At 39.8% G+C, this 20,670-nt stretch overlaps 2 protein-coding genes across 2 annotated transcripts in view; both read left to right on the forward strand.

Annotated features, from left to right (window-relative positions):
• LOC128661367 (uncharacterized) overlaps positions 1 to 20,670 on the forward strand; it is a 145,430-nt gene that overhangs the window by 112,579 nt on the left and 12,181 nt on the right. The window lies entirely within an intron of this gene.
• Positions 1 to 20,670, forward strand: part of LOC128660020 (oocyte zinc finger protein XlCOF6-like) — a 286,538-nt gene that overhangs the window by 13,057 nt on the left and 252,811 nt on the right. The window contains exon 2 of the mRNA XM_053713621.1: positions 18,709 to 18,824. The gene's annotated coding sequence lies outside the window, so the exon portion shown is untranslated. The remainder of the gene's footprint in view (positions 1 to 18,708; positions 18,825 to 20,670) is intronic.

A 20,670-nucleotide genomic window follows, 5' to 3' on the forward strand; every position in this document is an offset into this window, starting at 1 on the left:
TCATTATGTTTGAAAGCCATGGTGGAGCCCCATAGGAGAATGTGTACTAAATGTATTGATTTCACCTTAAACAGTAAAGATCAGTCTTTATCTATAAAAGAATTGTCACCAGAGGGTTCTGTCGAGGGGGAAGTTATGCCGACTAACTCCCCCCACGTGTCAGACCTTTTGCCTCCCGCTCAGGGGACGCACGCTAGTATGGCGCCAATTACATCAACGCCCATAGCGATTACTTTGCAGGACATGGCTGCAATCATGAATAATACCCTGTCAGAGGTATTATCCAGATTGCCTGAATTGAGAGGCAAGCGCGATAGTAATGGGGTTAGAAGAGATACAGAGCGCGCAAATGCTGTAAGAGCCATGTCTGATACTGCGTCACAATATGCAGAACATGAGGACGGAGAGCTTCAGTCTGTGGGTGACATCTCTGATTCGGGGAAACCTGATTCAGAGATTTCTAATTTTAAATTTAAGCTTGAGAACCTCCGTGTATTGCTTGGGGAGGTATTAGCTGCTCTGAATGACTGTAACACAGTTGCAGTACCAGAGAAATTGTGTAGGCTGGATAAATACTATGCGGTGCCGGTGTGTACTGATGTTTTTCCTATGCCTAAAAGGCTTACAGAAATTATTAGCAAGGAGTGGGATAGACCAGGTGTGCCCTTTTCCCCACCTCCTATATTTAGAAAAATTTTTCCAATAGACACCACTACACGGGACTTATGGCAGACGGTCCCTAAGGTGGAGGGAGCAGTTTCTACTTTAGCAAAGCGTACCACTATCCCGGTTGAGGACAGTTGTGCTTTTTCAGATCCAATGGATAAAAAATTGGAGGGTTACCTTAAGAAAATGTTTATTCAACAAGGTTTTATTTTACAGCCCCTTGCATGCATTGCGCCTGTCACTGCTGCGGCGGCATTCTGGTTTGAGGCCCTGGAAGAGGCCATCCATACAGCCCCATTGACTTTAATTATTGACAAGCTTAGAACACTTAAGCTAGCTAACTCATTTGTTTCTGATGCCATTGTTCATTTGACTAAACTAACGGCTAAGAATTCCGGATTCGCCATCCAGGCGCGTAGGGCGCTATGGCTTAAATCCTGGTTAGCTGACGTGACTTCAAAGTCTAAATTACTCAACATTCCTTTCAAGGGGCAGACCTTATTCGGGCCTGGCTTGAAGGAAATTATTGCTGACATTACTGGAGGTAAGGGTCATACCCTTCCTCAGGACCGGGCCAAATCAAAGGCCAAACAGTCTAATTTTCGTGCCTTTCGAAATTTCAAGGCAGGAGCAGCATCAACTTCCTCCGCTTCAAAACAAGAGGGAACTGTTGCTCATTCCAGACAGGCCTAGAAACCTAACCAGTCCTGGAACAAGGGCAAGCAGGCCAGAAAGCCTGCTGCTGCCCCCAAGACAGCATGAAGGAACGGCCCCCTATTCGGAAACGGATCTAGTAGGGGCAGACTTTCTCTCTTCGCCCAGGCGTGGGCAAGAGATGTTCAGGATCCCTGGGCGTTGGAGATCAAATCTCAGGGATATCTTCTGGACTTCAAATCTTCTCCTCCACAAGGGAGATTTCATCTTTCAAGGTTATCAGCAAACCAGATAAAGAAAGAGACATTCCTAAGCTGTGTGCAAGACCTCCTAGTAATGGGAGTGATCCATCCAGTTCCGCAGATGGAACAAGGACAGGGTTTTTATTCAAATCTGTTTGTGGTTCCCAAGAAAGAGGGAACCTTCAGACCAATTTTGGATCTAAAGATCTTAAACAAATTCCTCATCATTCAAAATGGAAACTATTCGGACCATCCTACCCATGATCCAAGAGGGTCAGTACATGACCACAGTGGACTTAAAGGATGCCTACCTTCACATACCGATTCACAAAGATCATCATCGGTTCCTAAGGTTTTCCTTTCTAGACAGGCATTACCAATTTGTAGCTCTTCCCTTCGGGTTGGCTACAGCCCCGAGAATTTTTACAAAGGTTCTTGGTTCACTTCTGGCGGTTCTTAGACCGCGAGGCATAGCAGTGGCTCCTTATCTAGACGACATCCTGATACAGGCGTCAAGCTTTCAAATTGCCAAGTCTCATACAGAGATAGTTCTGGCATTTCTGAGGTTGCATGGGTGGAAAGTGAACGAGGAAAAGAGTTATCTATCCCCACTCACAAGAGTCTCCTTCCTAGGGACTCTTATAGATTCTGTAGAGATGAAAATTTACCTGACGGAGGCCAGGTTATCAAAACTTCTAAATGCTTGCCGTGTCCTTCATTCCATTCCACGCCCGTCAGTGGCTCAGTGCATGGAAGTAATCGGCTTAATGGTAGCGGCAATGGACATAGTGCCATTTGCATGCCTGCATCTTAGACCGCTGCAATTATGCATGCTAAGTCAGTGGAATGGGGATTACTCAGATTTGTCCCCTCTACTAAATCTGGATCAAGAGACCAGAGATTCTCTTCTCTGGTGGCTATCTCGGGTCCATCTGTCCAAGGGTATGTCCTTTCGCAGGCCAGATTGGACGATTGTAACAACAGATGCCAGCCTTCTAGGTTGGGTTGCAGTCTGGAACTCCCTGAAGGCTCAGGGATCGTGGACTCAGGAGAAGAAACTCCTCCCAATAAATATTCTGGAGTTAAGAGCAATATTCAATGCTCTTCTGGCTTGGCCTCAGTTAGCAACACTGAGGTTCATCAGATTTCAGTCGGACAACATCACGACTGTGGCTTACATCAACCATCAAGGGGGAACCAGGAGTTCCCTAGCGATGTTAGAAGTCTCAAAGATAATTCGCTGGGCAGAGACTCACTCTTGCCACCTGTCAGCGATCCACATCCCAGGCGTAGAGAACTGGGAGGCGGACTTTCTAAGTCGTCAGACTTTTCATCCGGGGGAGTGGGAACTCCATCCGGAGGTGTTTGCTCAACTGGTCCATCGTTGGGGCAAACCAGAACTGGATCTCATGGCGTCTCGCCAGAACGCCAAGCTTCCTTGTTACGGATCCAGGTCCAGGGACCCAGGAGCAACGCTGATTGATGCTCTAGCAGCGCCTTGGTTCTTCAACCTGGCCTATGTGTTTCCACCGTTTCCTCTGCTCCCTCGACTGATTGCCAAAATCAAACAGGAGAGAGCATCGGTGATTCTGATAGCGCCTGCGTGGCCACGCAGGACCTGGTATGCAGACCTAGTGGACATGTCATCTCTTCCACCATGGACTCTGCCTCTGAGGCAGGACCTTCTAATACAAGGTCCTTTCAATCATCCAAATCAAATTTCTCTGAAACTGACTGCATGGAGATTGAACGCTTGATTCTATCAAGGCGTGGCTTCTCCGAGTCAGTCATTGATACCTTAATACAGGCTCGGAAGCCTGTCACCAGGAAAATCTACCATAAGATATGGCGTAAATATCTTTATTGGTGTGAATCCAAGAGTTACTCATGGAGTAAGGTTAGGATTCCTAGGATATTGTCCTTTCTCCAAGAGGGTTTGGACAAAGGCTTATCAGCTAGTTCGTTAAAAGGACAGATCTCTGCTCTGTCTATTCTTTTGCACAAGCGTCTGGCAGAAGTTCCAGACGTCCAGGCATTTTGTCAGGCTTTGGTTATGATTAAGCCTGTGTTTAAAACTGTTGCTCCCCCGTGGAGCTTAAACTTGGTTCTTAAAGTTCTTCAGGGAGTTCTGTTTGAACCCCTTCATTCATTGATATTAAACTTTTATCTTGGAAAGTTCTGTTTTTGATGGCTATTTCCTCGGCTCGAAGAGTCTCTGAGTTATCTGCCTTACATTGTGATTCTCCTTATCTGATTTTTCATTCAGACAAGGTAGTTCTGCGTACCAAACCTGGGTTTTTACCTAAGGTGGTTTCTAACAGGAATATCAATCAAGAGATTGTTCCATCATTGTGTCCTATTCCTTCTTCAAAGAAGGAACGTCTTTTGCATAATCTGGACGTAGTCCGTGCCTTGAAGTTTTACTTACAGGCTACTAAAGATTTTCGTCAAACATCTTCCCTGTTTGTCGTTTACTCTGGATAGAGGAGAGGTCAAAAAGCTTCGGCAACCTCTCTCTCCTTTTGGCTTCGGAGCATAATACGCTTAGCCTATGAGACTGCTGGACAGCAGCCCCCTGAAAGGATTACAGCTCATTCTACTAGAGCTGTGGCTTCCACCTGGGCCTTTAAAAATGAGGCCTCTGTTGAACAGATTTGCAAGGCTGCGACTTGGTCTTCGATTCACACCTTTTCAAAATTTTACAAATTTGACAGTTTTGCTTCTTCGGAGGCTGTTTTTGGGAGAGAGGTTCTACAGGCAGTGGTTCCTTCCGTTTAAGTTCCTGCCTTGTCCCTCCCATCATCCGTGTACTTTAGCTTTGGTATTGGTATCCCACAAGTAATGGATGATCCGTGGACTGGATACACTTAACAAGAGAAAACATAATTTATGCTTACCTGATAAATTTATTTCTCTTGTAGTGTATCCAGTCCAAGGCCTGCCCTGTCCTTTTAAGGCAGGTCTAAATTTTAATTAAACTACAGTCACCACTGCACCCTATGGTTTCTCCTTTCTCGTCTTGTTTCGGTCGAATGACTGGATATGGCAGTGAGGGGAGGAGCTATATAGCAGCTCTGCTGTGGGTGATCCTCTTGCAACTTCCTGTTTTGAAGGAGAATATCCCACAAGTAATGGATGATACGTGGATTGGATACACTACAAGAGAAATACATTTATCAGGTAAGCATAAATTATGTTTTCTACTCTTGCTAAACGTACTACTTTTCCTATGGAAGATAGTACTTCTTTTAAAGACCCTTTAGATAGGAAACTTGAATCTTATCTAAGGAAAGCTTATTTATATTCTGGCTATCTTCTCAGGCCTGCCATTTCTATGGCTGATGTTGCAGCTGCATCAACTTTTTGGTTGGAAAGTTTAGTGCAACAGGAAACGCATGCTAATCATTTTATCTGTGATGCTATTTTTGATATCGTAAAAATTAATGTTAATTCTATGTCTTTAGCTATTTTAGCTAGAAGAGCTTTGTGGCTCAAATATTGGAATGCTGACATGGTATCTAAGTCTAGATCCGTGTTTTTCAACCAGTGTGCCGTGAGAGATCCTCAGGTGTGCCACGGCAGACTGACAACAGTGTGATATATTTTTTAAACTTTGCTTGTTTTTTACTCCCAGTGCAGGGGTAGTTTGTAGGAGGCATGGCATCACAGCACAATACATACAGTATGTGTGTGTTTGTGTGTATGTGTATATATATGCTGTATTAGGCTACAATGTGTGATTTTTTTTAAAATTTTGGGATGGTGGTGTGCCACAGGATTTTTTAATATAAAAAAAGTGTGCCACGGCAAAAAAAAAGGTTAAAAATCACTGGTCTAGATTACTATATTTCTTTCCAAGGTAATAAGTTGTTTGGTTCTCAGTTGGATTCAATTATTTCAACTGTCACTGGGGGGAAGGGAGTTTTTTTGCCTCAGGATAGGGTAGACCTAAAGCTTATAAACATTTCCGTTCTTTTTGACAAAATAAGGAACAGAAATCTAATCCTTCCTCCAAAGAATCTGGTTCCAATTTTAAACCTTCTTCAAGTTGGAATAAGTCCAGACCATTTAAGACCATTTAAGAAACCAAAGCCAGCCCCCAAGTCTGCATAAAGCTGCAGCCCTCATTCCAGTTCAGCTGGTAGGGGGCAGATTAAGATTTTTCCAAAACATTTGGGCAGATTCTGTCCAGAATCAATGGATTCAGAGTATTGTCTCTCAAGGGTACTGAATAGGATTCAGAGTAAGACCTCCTGTGAGAAGATTTTTTTCTCTCACGCATCCTAGCAAATCCAGTAAAGGCTAAGGCTTGTCTGAAGTGTGTTTCAGACCTGGAACTTTCAGGGGTAATCATACCAGTTCCGTTTCAGGAACAGCGTCTGGGGTGTTCGTCAAATCTATTAATTGTCCCAAAGAAGGAAAATTCATTCAGGCCAGTTCTGGATCTGAAAATTTTGAATCATTATTATGTAAAATTACTAACTTTCAAAATGGTGACTATAAGGACTATTCTGCCTTTTGTTTAGCAAGGGTATTATATGTCTACAATAGACTTGCAGGATGCATATCTTCATATTCCGATTCATACAGATCATTATCAGTTTCTGAGATTCTCTTTTCTAGACAATCATTACCAATTTGTTGCTCTTTCATTTGGCATAGCGACAGCTCCAAGAATCTTTTCAAAGGTTCTCGTGCCCTTCTCTCTGTAATCGGAGAACGGGGTATTGCGGTGTTTCCTTATTTGGACAATATCTTGGTACTAGCTCAGTCTTTACATTCTGCAGAATCTCACACAAAACAACTAGTGGTGTTTCTTCAAAGACATGGTTGGAGGATCAATTTACCAAAAAGTTTCTTGATTCCTCAGACAAGGGTCACCTTTTTAGGTAGCTATGTACATGGAAGTTTTAGGTCTCATGACTGCAGCATCAGACGCGATCCCCTTTGCTCGTTTTCATATGAGACCTCTCCAGCTTTGTATGCCGAACCAATGGTGCAGGAATTATACAAAGATATCACAGTTAATATCCTTAAATCCCACTGTTCGACTCTCTCTGACTTGGTGGTTAGATCACCATCATATAGTTCAAGGGGCAACTTTTGTTCGTCCAACCTGGACTGTGATTACAACAGATGCAAGTCTTTCAGGTTGGGGAGCAGTCTGGGGATCCCTGACAGCATTAGGGGTTTGGAAACCTCAAGAGGCAAGGTTACCAATCAATATTTTAGAACTCTGTGCTATTTTCAGGACTCTTCAGGTTTGGCCTCGGTTGAAGAGAGAACTGTTCATTTGTTTTCAGACAGACAATATCACAACAGTGATATATGTCAATCATCAAGGTGGGACTCTCAGTCTCCAAGCTATGAAAGAAGTATCTTGGATACTTGCTTGGGCGGAATCCAGCTCTTGTCTAATTTCTGCGGTTCATGTCCCAGGTGTAGACAATTGGGAAGCGGATTATCTCAGCCGTCAGACTTTACATCCGGGGGAGTGGTCGCTCCATCCAGATGTGTTTTCTCAGATTGTTCAGATGTGAGGTCTTCCAGAAATATATCTGATGGCTTCTCGTCTAAACAAGAAACTACCCAGGTACCTGTCCAGGTCCAGGGATCCTCAGGCAGAAGCGATGGATGCGTTAGCAGTTCCTTGGTGTTACCTACCTGCTTATATCTTCCCGCCTCTGGCTCTTCTTCCAAGAGTGATTTCCAAGATCATCATGGAACAATAGTTTGTGTTGCTGGTAGCTCCAGCATGGCCTCACAGGTTTTGGTATGCAGATCTTGTTTGGATGCCCAGTTGCCAACCTTGGTTACTTCCATTAAGGCCAGACCTTCTGTCTCAAGGACCGTTTTTCCCTCAGGATCTCAAATCATTAATTATTTGAAGGTATGGAAATTGAACGCCTAGTGCTTAGTCATAGAGGTTTCTCTGACTCAGTGATTAAAGGGACAGTCAATACCAGAATTTTTGTTGTTTAAAAAGAAACATAATCCCTTTATTACCCATTCCACAGTTTTGCATATCCAACACAGTTACAATAATACATGTTTTACCTCTGTAATTATCTTGTATCTAAGCCTCTGCTGACTGCCCCCTTATTTCAGTTCGTTTGACAGACATGCAGTTTAGCCAATCAGTGCTCACTCCTAGGTCACTTTACGTGCATGAGCTCAATGTTATCTATATGAAACATGTGAACTAATGCCCTCTAGTGGTCAAAATGTATTCAGATTAGAGGCAGTCTTCAAGGTCTAAGAAATTAGCATATGAACCTCCTAGGTTTAGCTTTCAACTAAGAATAACAAGAGAACAAAGCAAAATTTGTGATAAAAGTAAATTGGGAAGTTGTTTAAAATTGCATGCCCTATTTAAATCATGAAAGGTTTTTTTTTGGACTGGACTGTCCCTTTAATACTATGTTACAGACTTGTAAATCTGTTTCTAGGAAGATTTATTATCAAGTTTGGAAGACTTATATTTCATGGTGTTCTTCTCATAAATTCTCCTGGCATTCTTTTAGATTTCCTAGAATTTTACAGTTTCTTCAGGATGGTTTGGATAAGGGTTTGTCTGCAAGTTCTTTGAAGGGACAAATCTCTGCTCTTTCTGTTTTATTTCACAGAAAGATTGCTAAGCTTCCTGATATTCACTGTTTTGTACAGGCTTTGGTCCATATCAAGCCTGTCATTAATCAATCTCTTCTCCTTGGAGTCTTAATTTGGTTTTGAAGGCTTTACTGGCTCCTCCATTTGAGCCTATGAATTCTTTGGACATTAAACTACTTTCTTGGAAAGTGTTGTTCCTTTTGGCCATCTCTTTTGCTAGAAGAGTTTCCAAATGATCTGCTCTTTCTTCTGAATCTCCTTTTCTGATTTTCCATCAGAAGAAGGCAGTTTTGCGGACTTCATTTAAATTTCTACCTAAGGTTGTAAATTCTAACAATATTAATAGAGAAATTCTTGTCCCTCCTTTATGTCCTAATCCTAAGAATTCTTTGGAGAGATCCTTACATTCTTTGGATGTGGTAACAGCTTTGAAGTACTATGTTGAAGCTACTAAAGATTTCAGGAAGACTTCTAGTCTTTATCTTTTCTGGTCCTAGGAAAGGCCCCGCTTTAGAGAATTACAGCTCATTCTACTAGATCAGTCTCCACTTCGTGGGCTTTTAAGAATGAAGTTTCAGTTGATCAGATTTACAAAGCAGCAACTTGGTCTTCTTTGCATACATTTACTAAATTCTACCGTTTTGATGTATTTGCTTCTTCGAAAGCAGTTTTTGGTAGAAAAGTTTTTCAGGCAGCTGTTTCAGTTTGATTCCTCTGCTTATGTTTAAGTTTTTTCTTTTCATTTTGAAAATTAACTTATAGTTTGGGTTGTGGATTAATTTTTTTCGTCGGAAAATAGCTGTTATTATTTCATCCCTCCCTCTCTAGTGACTCTACCGTGGAGTTCCACATTTTGGGTATTTCTATCCCATACGTCACTAGCTCATGGACTCTTGCCAATTACATGATAGAAAACATAATTTATGTAAGGAACTAACCTGATAAATTCACCTTTCATATTGGCAAGAGTCCAAGATCATCCAATGTAGTAGCTTAGAGTAACTTTAAATCAATTTCTGCTGCTCTGTCTGTCTTTTTTTTTTGTTTTGTTTTTTCATTATAGTGTAGTTCTGGTGTAGTCCAGCTTATTTCGTTCATATAAAACTTTGTGTTTCCTTAAAAAACAAACAAAAAAAAACCTGCTATTTTAGCAAGAGTGCAGGTGGGAGGGAGGCTCTAAAAGTGAGGTCTTGCTGCTTGTGGCAAGACACACTCTTAAACAGGCATGCAATCTCTTAACAACCAGCGACATACAGGATACGCTGTTGCCATTAAGGGGTTAAAATTATTTTTAAGCCACTATTTGAGTCAGTAATAAATATCACTCAGCTTATGGCCCTGTTGTATCAGTCTCATCACATTTACTGATCTAATCATAAATATCTTGTGATCTGCATATTATTTTATTTCTAATGAGGTTATTTTATAATACATTTCTTTCATGTAATTAGCAAGAGTCCATGAGCTAGTGACGTATGGGATATATATTCCTACCAGGAGGGGCAAAGTTTCCCATACCTTAAAATGCCTATAAATACACCCCTCACCACACCCACAATTCAGTTTTACAAACTTTGCCTCCCATGGAGGTGGTGAAGTAGGTTTGTGCTAGATTCTACGTTGATATGCGCTTTGCAGATTGAAGCCCGGTTTTCCTCTCAGAGTGCAGTGAATGTCAGAGGGATGTGAAGAGAGTATTGCCTATTTGAATACAATGGTCTTCCTCTAGGGGATCTATTTCATAGGTTCTCTGTTATCGGTCGTAGAGATTTCTTCTCCTACCTCCCTTTTCAGATCGACAATATACTCTTATATACCATTACCTCTACTGATTCTCGTTTCAGTACTGGTTTGGCTATCTACTATATGTAGATGAGTGTCCTAGGGTAAGTAAGTCTTATTTTTTGTGACACTCTAAGCTATGGTTGGGCACTTTATATGTAAAGTTCTGAATATATGTATTTAAACTTATATTTGCCATGATTCAGGATAATCAGTATTCCTTAAATTCAGATTGTCAGTTTCATTATTTGGGATAATACATATAAATTAATATTTTTTTCTTACCTTGAAAATTTTCAATTGACTATTTTTCCCTGCGGGCTGTTAGGCTCGCGGGGGCAAAAAATGCTTCCTTTTATTGCGTCATTCTTGGCGCAATCTTTTTTGGCGCAAAATTTTGTCATTTCCGGCGCCGTAGTTGACGCCGGAAGTTGTATTCAGTTACGTCATTTTTTTGACGCATGTGTATTCAGATGTTTTTTTGCGCCAAAAAATGTGGGCGTCGGTTTCGGTGTCAGAGAATGTGACGTCATACTTGGCGCCAAAAATATGGGCGTTGTACTTTGCGCCAATAATGTGGGTGTCATACTTGGCGCCAAAAAATGTGGGCGTCTTTTTTGTTCCACTTTTTTTCTCACATTATTTAAGTCTCACTTTTTCATTGCTTCTGGTTACTAGAAGCTTGTTATTTTGCATTTTTTCCCATTCCTGAAACTGTCATTTAAGGAATTTGATAATTTTGCTTTATATGTTGTTTTTTCTATTACATATTGCAAGATGTCTCATCCTGACCCTGGATCAGAATCTACTACTGGAAAGACGCTGCCTGATGCTGGTTCTACTAAAGTTAAGTGCATTTGTTGTAAACTTGTGGTAACTGTTCTTCCAGCTGTAGTTTGTGTTTGTTGCCATGATAAACTTTCCAATGCAGATTGTGTCTCCATTAGTAATAATCCTTTACCTGTTGTTGTTCCTTCAACATCTAATGTTCAGGATGTTCCTGTTAATGTAAAAGAATTTGTTTCTAATTCTATTAGGAAGGCTCTGTCTGTTATTCCTCCTTCCAGTAAACGTAAAAGGTCTTTTAAAACTTCTCACATTTCGGATTAATTTTTAAGTGACCGCCATCATTTGTTTCTGATGAGGATTTATCTGGTTCAGAAGATTCTGCCCCAGATATTGATACTGATAAATCTTCATATTTGTTTAAAATGGAGTTTATTCGTTCTTTACTTAAAGAAGTATTGATTGCATTAGATATGGAGGAGTCTAGTCCTCTTGATACTAAAACTGCTAAACGTTTAAATTCTGTTTATAAACCTCATGTGGTTATTGCAGAAGTTTTTCCAGTTCCTGATGCTATTTCAGAAGTGATTTCTAGGGAATGGAATAGTCTGGGTACTTAATTTACTCCTTCTCCAAGGTTTAAGAAATTGTACCCTGTGCCATCTGATAGATTAGAGTTTTGGGACAAAATCCCCAAAGTTGATGCGGCTATCTCTACTCTTGCTAATCGTACTACTATTCCTACGGCTGATAGTACTTCCTTTAAGGATCCTTTAGATAGGAAGCTTGAATCCTTTCTAAGGAGAGCTTATTTATGTTCAGGTAATCTTCTTAGACCTGCTATTTCTTTGGCTGATGTTGCTGCAGCTTCAACTTTCTGGTTGGAGGCTTTAGCGCAACAAGTATCAGACCATAATGCTTATAGCATTGTTAAACTTCTTCAACATGCTAATAACTTTGTTTGTGATGCCGTTTTTGATATCATTAGAATTGATGTCAGGTATATGTCTTTAGCTATTTTAGCTAGAAGAGCTTTATGGCTTAAAACTTGGAATGCAGATATGACTTCTAAGTCAACCTTGCTCTCTCTCTCTTTCCAAGGTAATAAATTGTTTGGTTCTCAGTTGGATTCAATAATTTCAACTGTTACTGGAGGGAAGGGAGCCTTTTTGCCTCAGGGCAAAAGATCTAAAGGTAAATATAGGGCTGCTAATCGTTTTCGTTCCTTTCGTCAGAATAAGGAGCAGAAGCCTAACCCTTCCTCTAAAGGAACGGTTTCCGTTTGGAAACCTTCTCCAGTCTGGAATAAATCCAAGCCTTTTAGAAAGTCAAAACCAGCTCCCAAATCCGCATGAAGGTGTGGCCCTCATTCCAGCACAGCTGGTAGGGAGCAGGTTACGATTTTTCAAAGATGTTTGGATCAATTTGATTCACAATCTTTGGATTCAGAACATTGTTTCACAAGGGTACAGAATAGGTTTCAAGGTAAGGCCGCCTGTAAAGAGTTTTTTTCTCTCACGCGTTCCAGTAAATCCAGTGAAGGCTCAGGCATTTCTGAAATGTGTTTCAGACCTAGAGTTGGCTGGGGTAATTATGCCAGTTCCAGTTCTTGAATGGGGTCTGGGGTTTTACTCAAATCTATTCATTGTACCAAAGAAGGAGAATTCCTTCAGACCAGTTCTGGATCTAAAAATATTGAATCGTTATGTAAGGATACCAACATTCAAAATGGTGACTATAAGGACTATTCTGCCTTTTGTTCAGCAAGGGCATTATATGTCTACAATACACTTACAGGATGCATATCTTCATATTCCGATTCATCCAGATCATTATCAGTTCCTGAGATTCTCTTTTCTAGACAAGCATTACCAGTTTGTTGCTCTTCCGTTTGGCATAGCAACAGCTCCAAGGATCTTTTTGAAGGTCCTCGGTGCCCTTCTCTCTGTAATCAGAGAACAGGGTATTGCGGTATTTCCTTATTTGGACGATATCTTGGTACTTGCTCAGTCTTTACATTCTGCAGAATCTCATACGAATCAACTTGTGTTGTTTCTTCAAAAACATGGTTGGAGGATCAATTTACCAAAGAGTTCCTTGATTCCTCAGACAAGGGTAACATTTTTGGGTTTCCAAATAGTTTCAGTGTCCATGACTTTATCTCTAACAGAAAAGAGACGTCTGAAATTGGTTTCAGCTTGTCGAAACCTTCAATCTCAATTGTTCCCTTCAGTAGCATTATGCATGGAGATTCTAGGTCTCATGACTGCTGCATCGGACGCGATCCCTTTCTCTAACTTGGTGGTTGAATCACCATCGTTTAATTCAAGGGGCTTCTTTTGTTCGTCCAACCTGGACTGTGGTCTCAACAGATGCAAGTCTTTCAGGTTTGGGAGCTGTATGGGGATCTCTGACAGCACAGGGGGTTTGGGAATCTCAGGAGGCGAGATTACCAATCAACATTTTGGAACTGCGTGCGATTTTCAGAGCTCTTCAATTCTGGCCTCTTCTGAAGAGAGAATCATTTATTTGTTTTAAGACAGATAATGTCACAACCATGGCATATGTCAATCATCAAGGGGGAACTCACAGTACTCAGGCTATGAAAGAAGTATCTTGGATACTTGTATGGGCGGAATCCAGCTCCTGTCTAATTTCTGCGGTTCATATCCCAGATGTAGACAATTGGGAAGCGGATTATCTCAGTCGCCAGACGTTACATCCGGGCGAATGGTCTCTTCACCCAGAGGTATTTCTTCAGATTGTTCAAATCTGGGGACTTCCAGAAATAGATCTGATGGCCTCTCATCTAAACATGAAACTTCCCAGGTATCTATCCAGATCCAGGGATCCTCAAGCGGAAGCAGTAAATGCATTGTCGCTTCCTTGGAATTATCATCCTGCCTATATCTTTCCGCCTCTAGTTCTTCTTCCAAAAGTGATTTCCAAAATTCTAATGGAGTGTTCGTTTGTACTGCTGGTGGCTCCAGCATGGCCTCACAGGTTTGCGGATCTCATTCGGATGGCCAGTTGCCAACCTTGGACACTTCCGTTAAGACCAGACCTTCTATCTCAAGGCCCATTTTTCCATCAGGATCTCAAATCATTAAATTTGAAGGTATGGAGATTGAACGCTTGATTCTTAGTCATAGAGGTTTCTTTGACTCAGTGATTAATACTATGTTACAGGCTCGTAAATCTGTCTCTAGAAATATTTATTATCGAGTTTGGAAGACTTACATTTCTTGGTGTTCTTCTCATAAATTCTCTTGGCATTCTTTTAGAATTCCTAGAATTTTACAATTTCTTCAGGATGGTTTGGATAAGGGTTTGTCTGCAAGTTCTTTGAAAGGACAAATCTCTGCTCTTTCTGTTCTTTTTCACAGAAAGATTGCTAATCTTCCTGATATTCATTGTTTTGTACAGGCTTTGGTTCGTATCAAACCTGTCATTAAGTCAATCTCTCCTCCTTGGAGTCTTAATTTGGTTTTGAAAGCTTTACAGGCTCCTCCGTTTGAGCCTATGCATTCTCTGGACATTAAATTGCTTTCTTGGAAAGTATTGTTCCTTTTGGCCATCTCTTCTGCTAGAAGAGTTTCTGAGTTATCTGCTCTTTCTTGTGAATCTCCTTTTCTGATTTTTCATCAGGATAAGGCGGTGTTGCGGACTTCATTTCAATTTTTACCTAAGGTTGTGAATTCTAACAACATTAGTAGATAAATTGTTGTCCCTTCATTGTGTCCTAATCCTAAGAATTCTCAGGAAAGATCTTTACATTCTTTGGATGTAGTAAGAGCTTTGAAATATTATGTTGAAGCTACTAAAGATTTTAGAAAGACTTCTAGTCTATTTGTTATCTTTTCTGGTTCCAGGAAAGGTCAGAAGGCTTCTGCCATTTCTTTGGCGTCTTGGTTAAGTCTTTGATTCATCATGCTTATGTGGAGTCGGGTAAGTCCCCGCCTCAAAGGATTACAGCTCATTCTACTAGGTCAGTTTCTACTTCCTGGGCTTTTAGGAATGAAGCTTCTGTTGATCAGATTTGCAAAGCAGCAACTTGGTCTTCTTTGCATACTTTTACTAAATTCTACCATTTTGATGTGTTTTCTTCTTCGGAAGCAGTTTTTGGTAGAAAAGTACTTCAGGCAGCTGTTTCAGTTTGATTCGTCTGCTTATAATTTCATTTTTTTTCATTATAAGATTAAAACTTTTTGATTTGGGTTGTGGATTATTTTTTCAGCGGAATTGGCTGTCTTTATTTTATCCCTCCCTTTCTAGTGACTCTTGCGTGGAAGTTCCACATCTTGGGTATCTGCTATCCCATACGTCACTAGCTCATGGACTCTTGCTAATTACATGAAAGAAAACATAATTTATGTAAGAACTTACCTGATAAATTCATTTCTTTCATATTAGCAAGAGTCCATGAGGCCCACCCTTTTTTGTGGTGGTTATGATTTTTTTGTATAAAGCACAATTATTCCAATTCCTTATTTTTGATGCTTTCGCTCCTTTCTTATCACCCCACTTCTTGGCTATTCGTTAAACTGAATTGTGGGTGTGGTGAGGGGTGTGTTTATAGGCATTTTGAGGTTTGGGAAACTTTGCCCCTCCTGGTAGGAATGTATATCCCATACGTCACTAGCTCATGGACTCTTGCTAATTACATGAAAGAAATGTATTATAAAATAACCTCATTAGAAATAAAATAATATGCAGATCACAAGATATTTATGATGAAATATGCTAATATGAAAGAAATGAATTTATCAGGTAAGTTCTTACATAAATTATGTTTTCTTATTTCTATTAGCTGCACCTGTTTATCATCAGAACGTTTATCCCACTGATCTGTGACTGATTCTTGTTGTTAGTAAAGACCTTAGTAAGTGTATTCTGCACCTTCAGCTGCTGCTGTTTGTGTCATATGATCACAGACTTAAAGGGACAGTGTCCTGTACATTTGGTTTCCCTTAAAGGGACAAAAAAACAACAACATGTTTTTTCATTGTTTAATTAGATCATATAATCTTTCCAATTTCCTTCTATTATGAAATGTGCTTCATTCTTTTGGTATCCTTTATTTAAGCAGCAGTGATGCACTACTGGGAGCTAGCTGAGCTCATAAGGTGAGCCAATGACAAGAGGCTTGTATGTGCCACTAATCAGCAGATAGCGCACCCTAGTGCATTATATGATTTGCTACAAAGGTCCCCAAGGGAATAAAGCAGATTTGATAATAGAAGGAAATTGGAAAGTTGTTTAAATTTGAATCATAAAAGTTTAATTTTGACTTTGCTGTCCCTTTAATGTGTTTCTAATGACTTGTTTTATCAGTGTATAAATTAGTATAAAGTGTATGGGAAATTTCACCTTTAGCTTTAGTTTTTATGTGAAATAACTGTTTGCTGTTTGTAATTTATTTTCATTATCAAATTGTACACAGCCTTTTAAATTACCTACTTAGTATATGCAGGAGTTAATGTTATAAAAAAATATGAGTCTGTAATTGGCTGATAACTGTCCCTTTGCTAGAGAACGGTTAACGCATACTGTTCTGCTCTTTGTGCTATTAAAGGGTTAATACACACTGTGCTGCTCTCTGTGATATTGAAGGGTTAATACACTCTGTGCAACTCTCTATGCTAGTGAAGCTTTAAAGGGACACTAAACCCAAAATCTTTCTTTCATGATTCAAATAGAGAATAGAAATTTAAACAACATTACAATTTACTTCCATTATTTATTTTGCTTCATTTTTTAAATATCCTTAGTTGAAGAAAAAGCAATGCACATGGTGAGCCAATCACACAAGACTTTGATGTGCAGCAACCAATCAGCAGCTAGTGAGCATATCTAGATATGATTTTCATCAAAGAATATCAAGAGAATAAAACAAATTAGATAATATAAGTAAATTAGAAAGATGTTTAAAATTGCATTCTCTTTCTAAATCATAAAAGAAAAAATGTGGGTGGCATGTCCCTTTAATACCCACTGTGCTGCTCGTTATGCTAGTGAAGGGTTAATACACACTATTTGCCCTTGAAGGGTTAATACACACTACTGCTCTCTGTGCTAGGAAAGGTTAATACACACTGTGCTGCTCTCTGTGCCAGTGAAGGGTTAATGCACACTGTGCTGCTCTCTGTGCTAGTGAAGGTTTAATACACACTGTGGTAGGGAAGGGTTAATACACTCTGCTGTTCTCTGTTCTAGTGAAGGGTTAATACACACTGTGCTGCTCTCTGTGCTAGTGAAGGGTTAATACACACTGTGCTGCTCTCTGTTCTAGTGAAGGGTTAATACACACTGTGCTGCTCTCTGTGCTAGTGAAGGTTTAATACACACTGTGGTAGGGAAGGGTTAATACACTCTGTGCTGTTCTCTGTGCTAGTGAAGGGTTAATACACACTATGCAGCTGTGTGTGCTAGCAATGGGTTAATACACACTGTGGAGCTCTCTGTGCTAGTAAAGGGTTAATAAACACTGTGTAGCTCTGTGTGCTAGTAAAGGGTTAATACATGCTTTGTTTGCCTTATTTGTAGGAGCCAATTTGAACTTGTTACTGAGTAGACAAAGGGTTTTCACTGCTGTTTTGTTAGCAACACTTTTATTGTTTTACTTGATCTTATCACCCCTGCTCAAAATTACTAGGGGCAGATATGTAGCAGGGTCATGTTTATGAAGCCTGTAGTGTGCACTTATAATTATAATGATTGGAAAACAATTTTTTAGAGTTTAAAGGACAGTAAAGTTAAAATTAAACTTTCATTATTTAGATAGGCCATTAATTTTAAACAACTTTCAAATTTATTTTTATCATCAAATCTGCTTTGTTCTTTTGGTCTTGTTTGTTGAAATCTAAACCTCCATAGGCACATATACTAATTTCTTGCCTCTTATCTATTAGTGAATTTTTTAGCTTTTCACATCAAGTCACTGCTAGTTCATGTGTGATATATAGATAAGGTGCTCACTCCTGTGGAGTTGTTTGAGTCAGCACTGATTGCAGTCTGCAGAGGCTTACAGTGGGTATTGAAAAGAATCACCCCCTTGAAAATAATCACATTTTTTTGCTTTGCAGCCTGAAATAAAGACAGACAGTGTATCCAGTTGTAATTATTTATAACACCAATATGTCAGACAAAAATAAAGAGAATTAAAAAACAGCATCACTGAGTTGGTAAAAGGATCACCCCCCTCCTAAAATTACTTGTAAAATCAGGTGTAGCTAATCATTTTCTCAACTGCACACACAATGCCATTTGACATTCAACTGTGGGACATATTGATTAGCCCAGCATGGAAAGGGCTTTCCTGGAGCATCTCAGTCTCTGGTAGTGCAACTGAAGCAAACAATCAGCTATGGATAGCAAGGCACTGACAAAAGATCTCTGGGATAATGTTGTGGACAAGTCAGAAGATGGATACAGGAAAACATCAAGGGCTTTATCGATGCCTAGAAGCACAGTGAAGTCTATTATTAAGAAGTGGAAGGTATTTGGTACAACATAGACCCTCTCTGGATCAGGACATTGTTCCAAACTGGATGAAAGAGCCAGGAGGAAACTGGTCAGAGAGGCTACCAATAGGCCCACAGCAACTCTGAAGCAGTTTCAGGAATTTATGACAAAAGGGTGATCATTGTGTGCACTGTGCATGTGACAACAATATCACACATTCTCCACAAATGTGGCTTGAATGGGAGGGTTGCAAGAAAAAAGCCACTCCTCAAGAAAGGCCACATGTAGGGGCATATTTAATGTGCGAGTGGACATAAAAGTAGTAGCGTATCATGTCCACTGCACATTGATAAATGCTGAATCAATAGCACTTATGTAATAACCTAATGAGCTGATCTGTATCACATGAATTGTTGTGTGTGCCTTTAAAATATACCATACATACAGTTAATCAGAACTATTTATTATTATTGTTTGTCTAAACCATTTAATATACTTTTTACAGACACGGCGAGAGCACTGAGAGATATCAGGTATTGATGTAACTGGAGTGAATAAGGGAACCTTCTTCCTGAGCACAGACATTGGAGCCTGTTATCAGCATGAGCTCATATGTGTTAGGTGAGTAAAATAGATATTATTCTGACTTTAATTACTGGGAAAATAGAATAGATCACTCATTAACCCCTTGAGTGCTAATGATGGCCCTGAGCCGTCGCCGAGTTTCCCACTATGGTGCTACCAATGGCTCAGACACATCACTAGCATTCTCCCACCTTGAGGGAGATCTGGGGGCTCCTACCCCGGCGATCGGGCCATAGTGGCTGGCATCGCTGGGGCTTCATGTTATGTGCGGTGACGTCACGCGCAATGACGTGGTGACGTCACCGCACAACTTTATTTAAAATTCATAATGTTAAGTATAGGAGCATGGGGCATGCTGCTTAGAAGCCTGTATCTCAGGCATCTAAGCAGCTACAGACCCCGAACACCCACAGTTGGAAAGGTAATCACCTATCCTTCCCAACAGTGTAAGTCTTGGGGATCTTAAAAAAAAAAAAAAGTAAAAGTAAAAATTTAAAACAGTATAGCACCCAGGTAGGAAAGTGCTTAGCACTCAAAGGGTTAAACAAATATAAACTATTATATTTATATCTGCATCTTTAAGAACATTTGTGTCAACACCTGCTCTTATAATACCTGCAACTCTACCTTCTCCTCCTGCCCTGGCCCAGCTCAAGGAACTCCCATAACTACACTTAAACCTACCTTTTTCCCATGTGTGGAACACCCACAATTCCACCAGTGAGTGTTCCCCACCCAGGACTGCCACTAATTTGTGTGCTTAATTTAAAGGGACAGTACACTGAAAAAAAGTTTTTATGTTAATGTATTGTCAAGGACTTGTTATACCAGCTGCTCTATATAAAATTATGGAAAAACCTCTCTAAGGGGAGGGGGGAGGTAAAAGGGAGGTATACACTGGGGATATTTGGAGTTTGACTTACAGTTAGATTAAGGTTATATTTCTCATTATAGGGACATGGAAGTTAGGTAGGTAGGGTCCTGTGATGCTTTATAACAATATTATCCTATCTAGGAACTGATTGTAAAATAGACCGTTTGACTCTTTGAATCTTACCAATACATCTATGTTATAATCACAGACCATCCCATTCTCAATATAAACACTGATATATATGCAATAGGTCTTCCTGTATCTCCATAATATCACTTTGTGTATTATATGTAACTTGTTTGTTTGATTTAATTTTAATCCTTGATTAATTCAAGTTATATTCTAAATTAGTTACATCAGTCCTCCCTGTCCATGTCTCATTTGATAAATTAAGTCTATTATTTGTGGAGTGTGCCACATAATACCCTTTGTGCTCTCTTCTTTTTAATGTTTCTGTCTCTATATAAAATGTATGAGAAATTGCATTTTCAGGTTTATTTGTGTATATGAAGTAGCTGGTTTTGTGATTTTAAACCACAGCCTATAACAATGGGTTGAACTTAGAGGTAATATCAGATCTCATTATGTTATCACTTTGTGTACAAACACTTGCCTCCTTATCTTATATTTGTCTGGAAAACTAAAGCTCAATACATAGAGAGAATAATGGAAGATTATAATTGTATTACTTAACTATCCTGCACCCCACTGGCAGTGTAATTTCTTCCACTGGTTGTGCTTACTTAAGCTATTCAATAGCTGAGACTCCAGTATCAAAACTTTCAGTAGGTTGGGAAACTACAAGCTAAATCAGTTATTTCAAAGGCCAAAATAGCAGTAAAGGAGCTACTTGTAAACAATTTATTACACTCCAGCAGGTAAAATGGATCATTGGGAACAATTTAACAGTGAGTATTATTAAAAGTAATATTTTATTTGGCTGATTTATATAAATGGAACAACTACAACAGCAAGCTAAGAAGCATCATAAGATCACTGCTCCTTAGC

This window comes from Bombina bombina, chromosome 5, assembly GCF_027579735.1.
Source record: "Bombina bombina isolate aBomBom1 chromosome 5, aBomBom1.pri, whole genome shotgun sequence".
Lineage (NCBI taxonomy): Eukaryota > Metazoa > Chordata > Amphibia > Anura > Bombinatoridae > Bombina > Bombina bombina.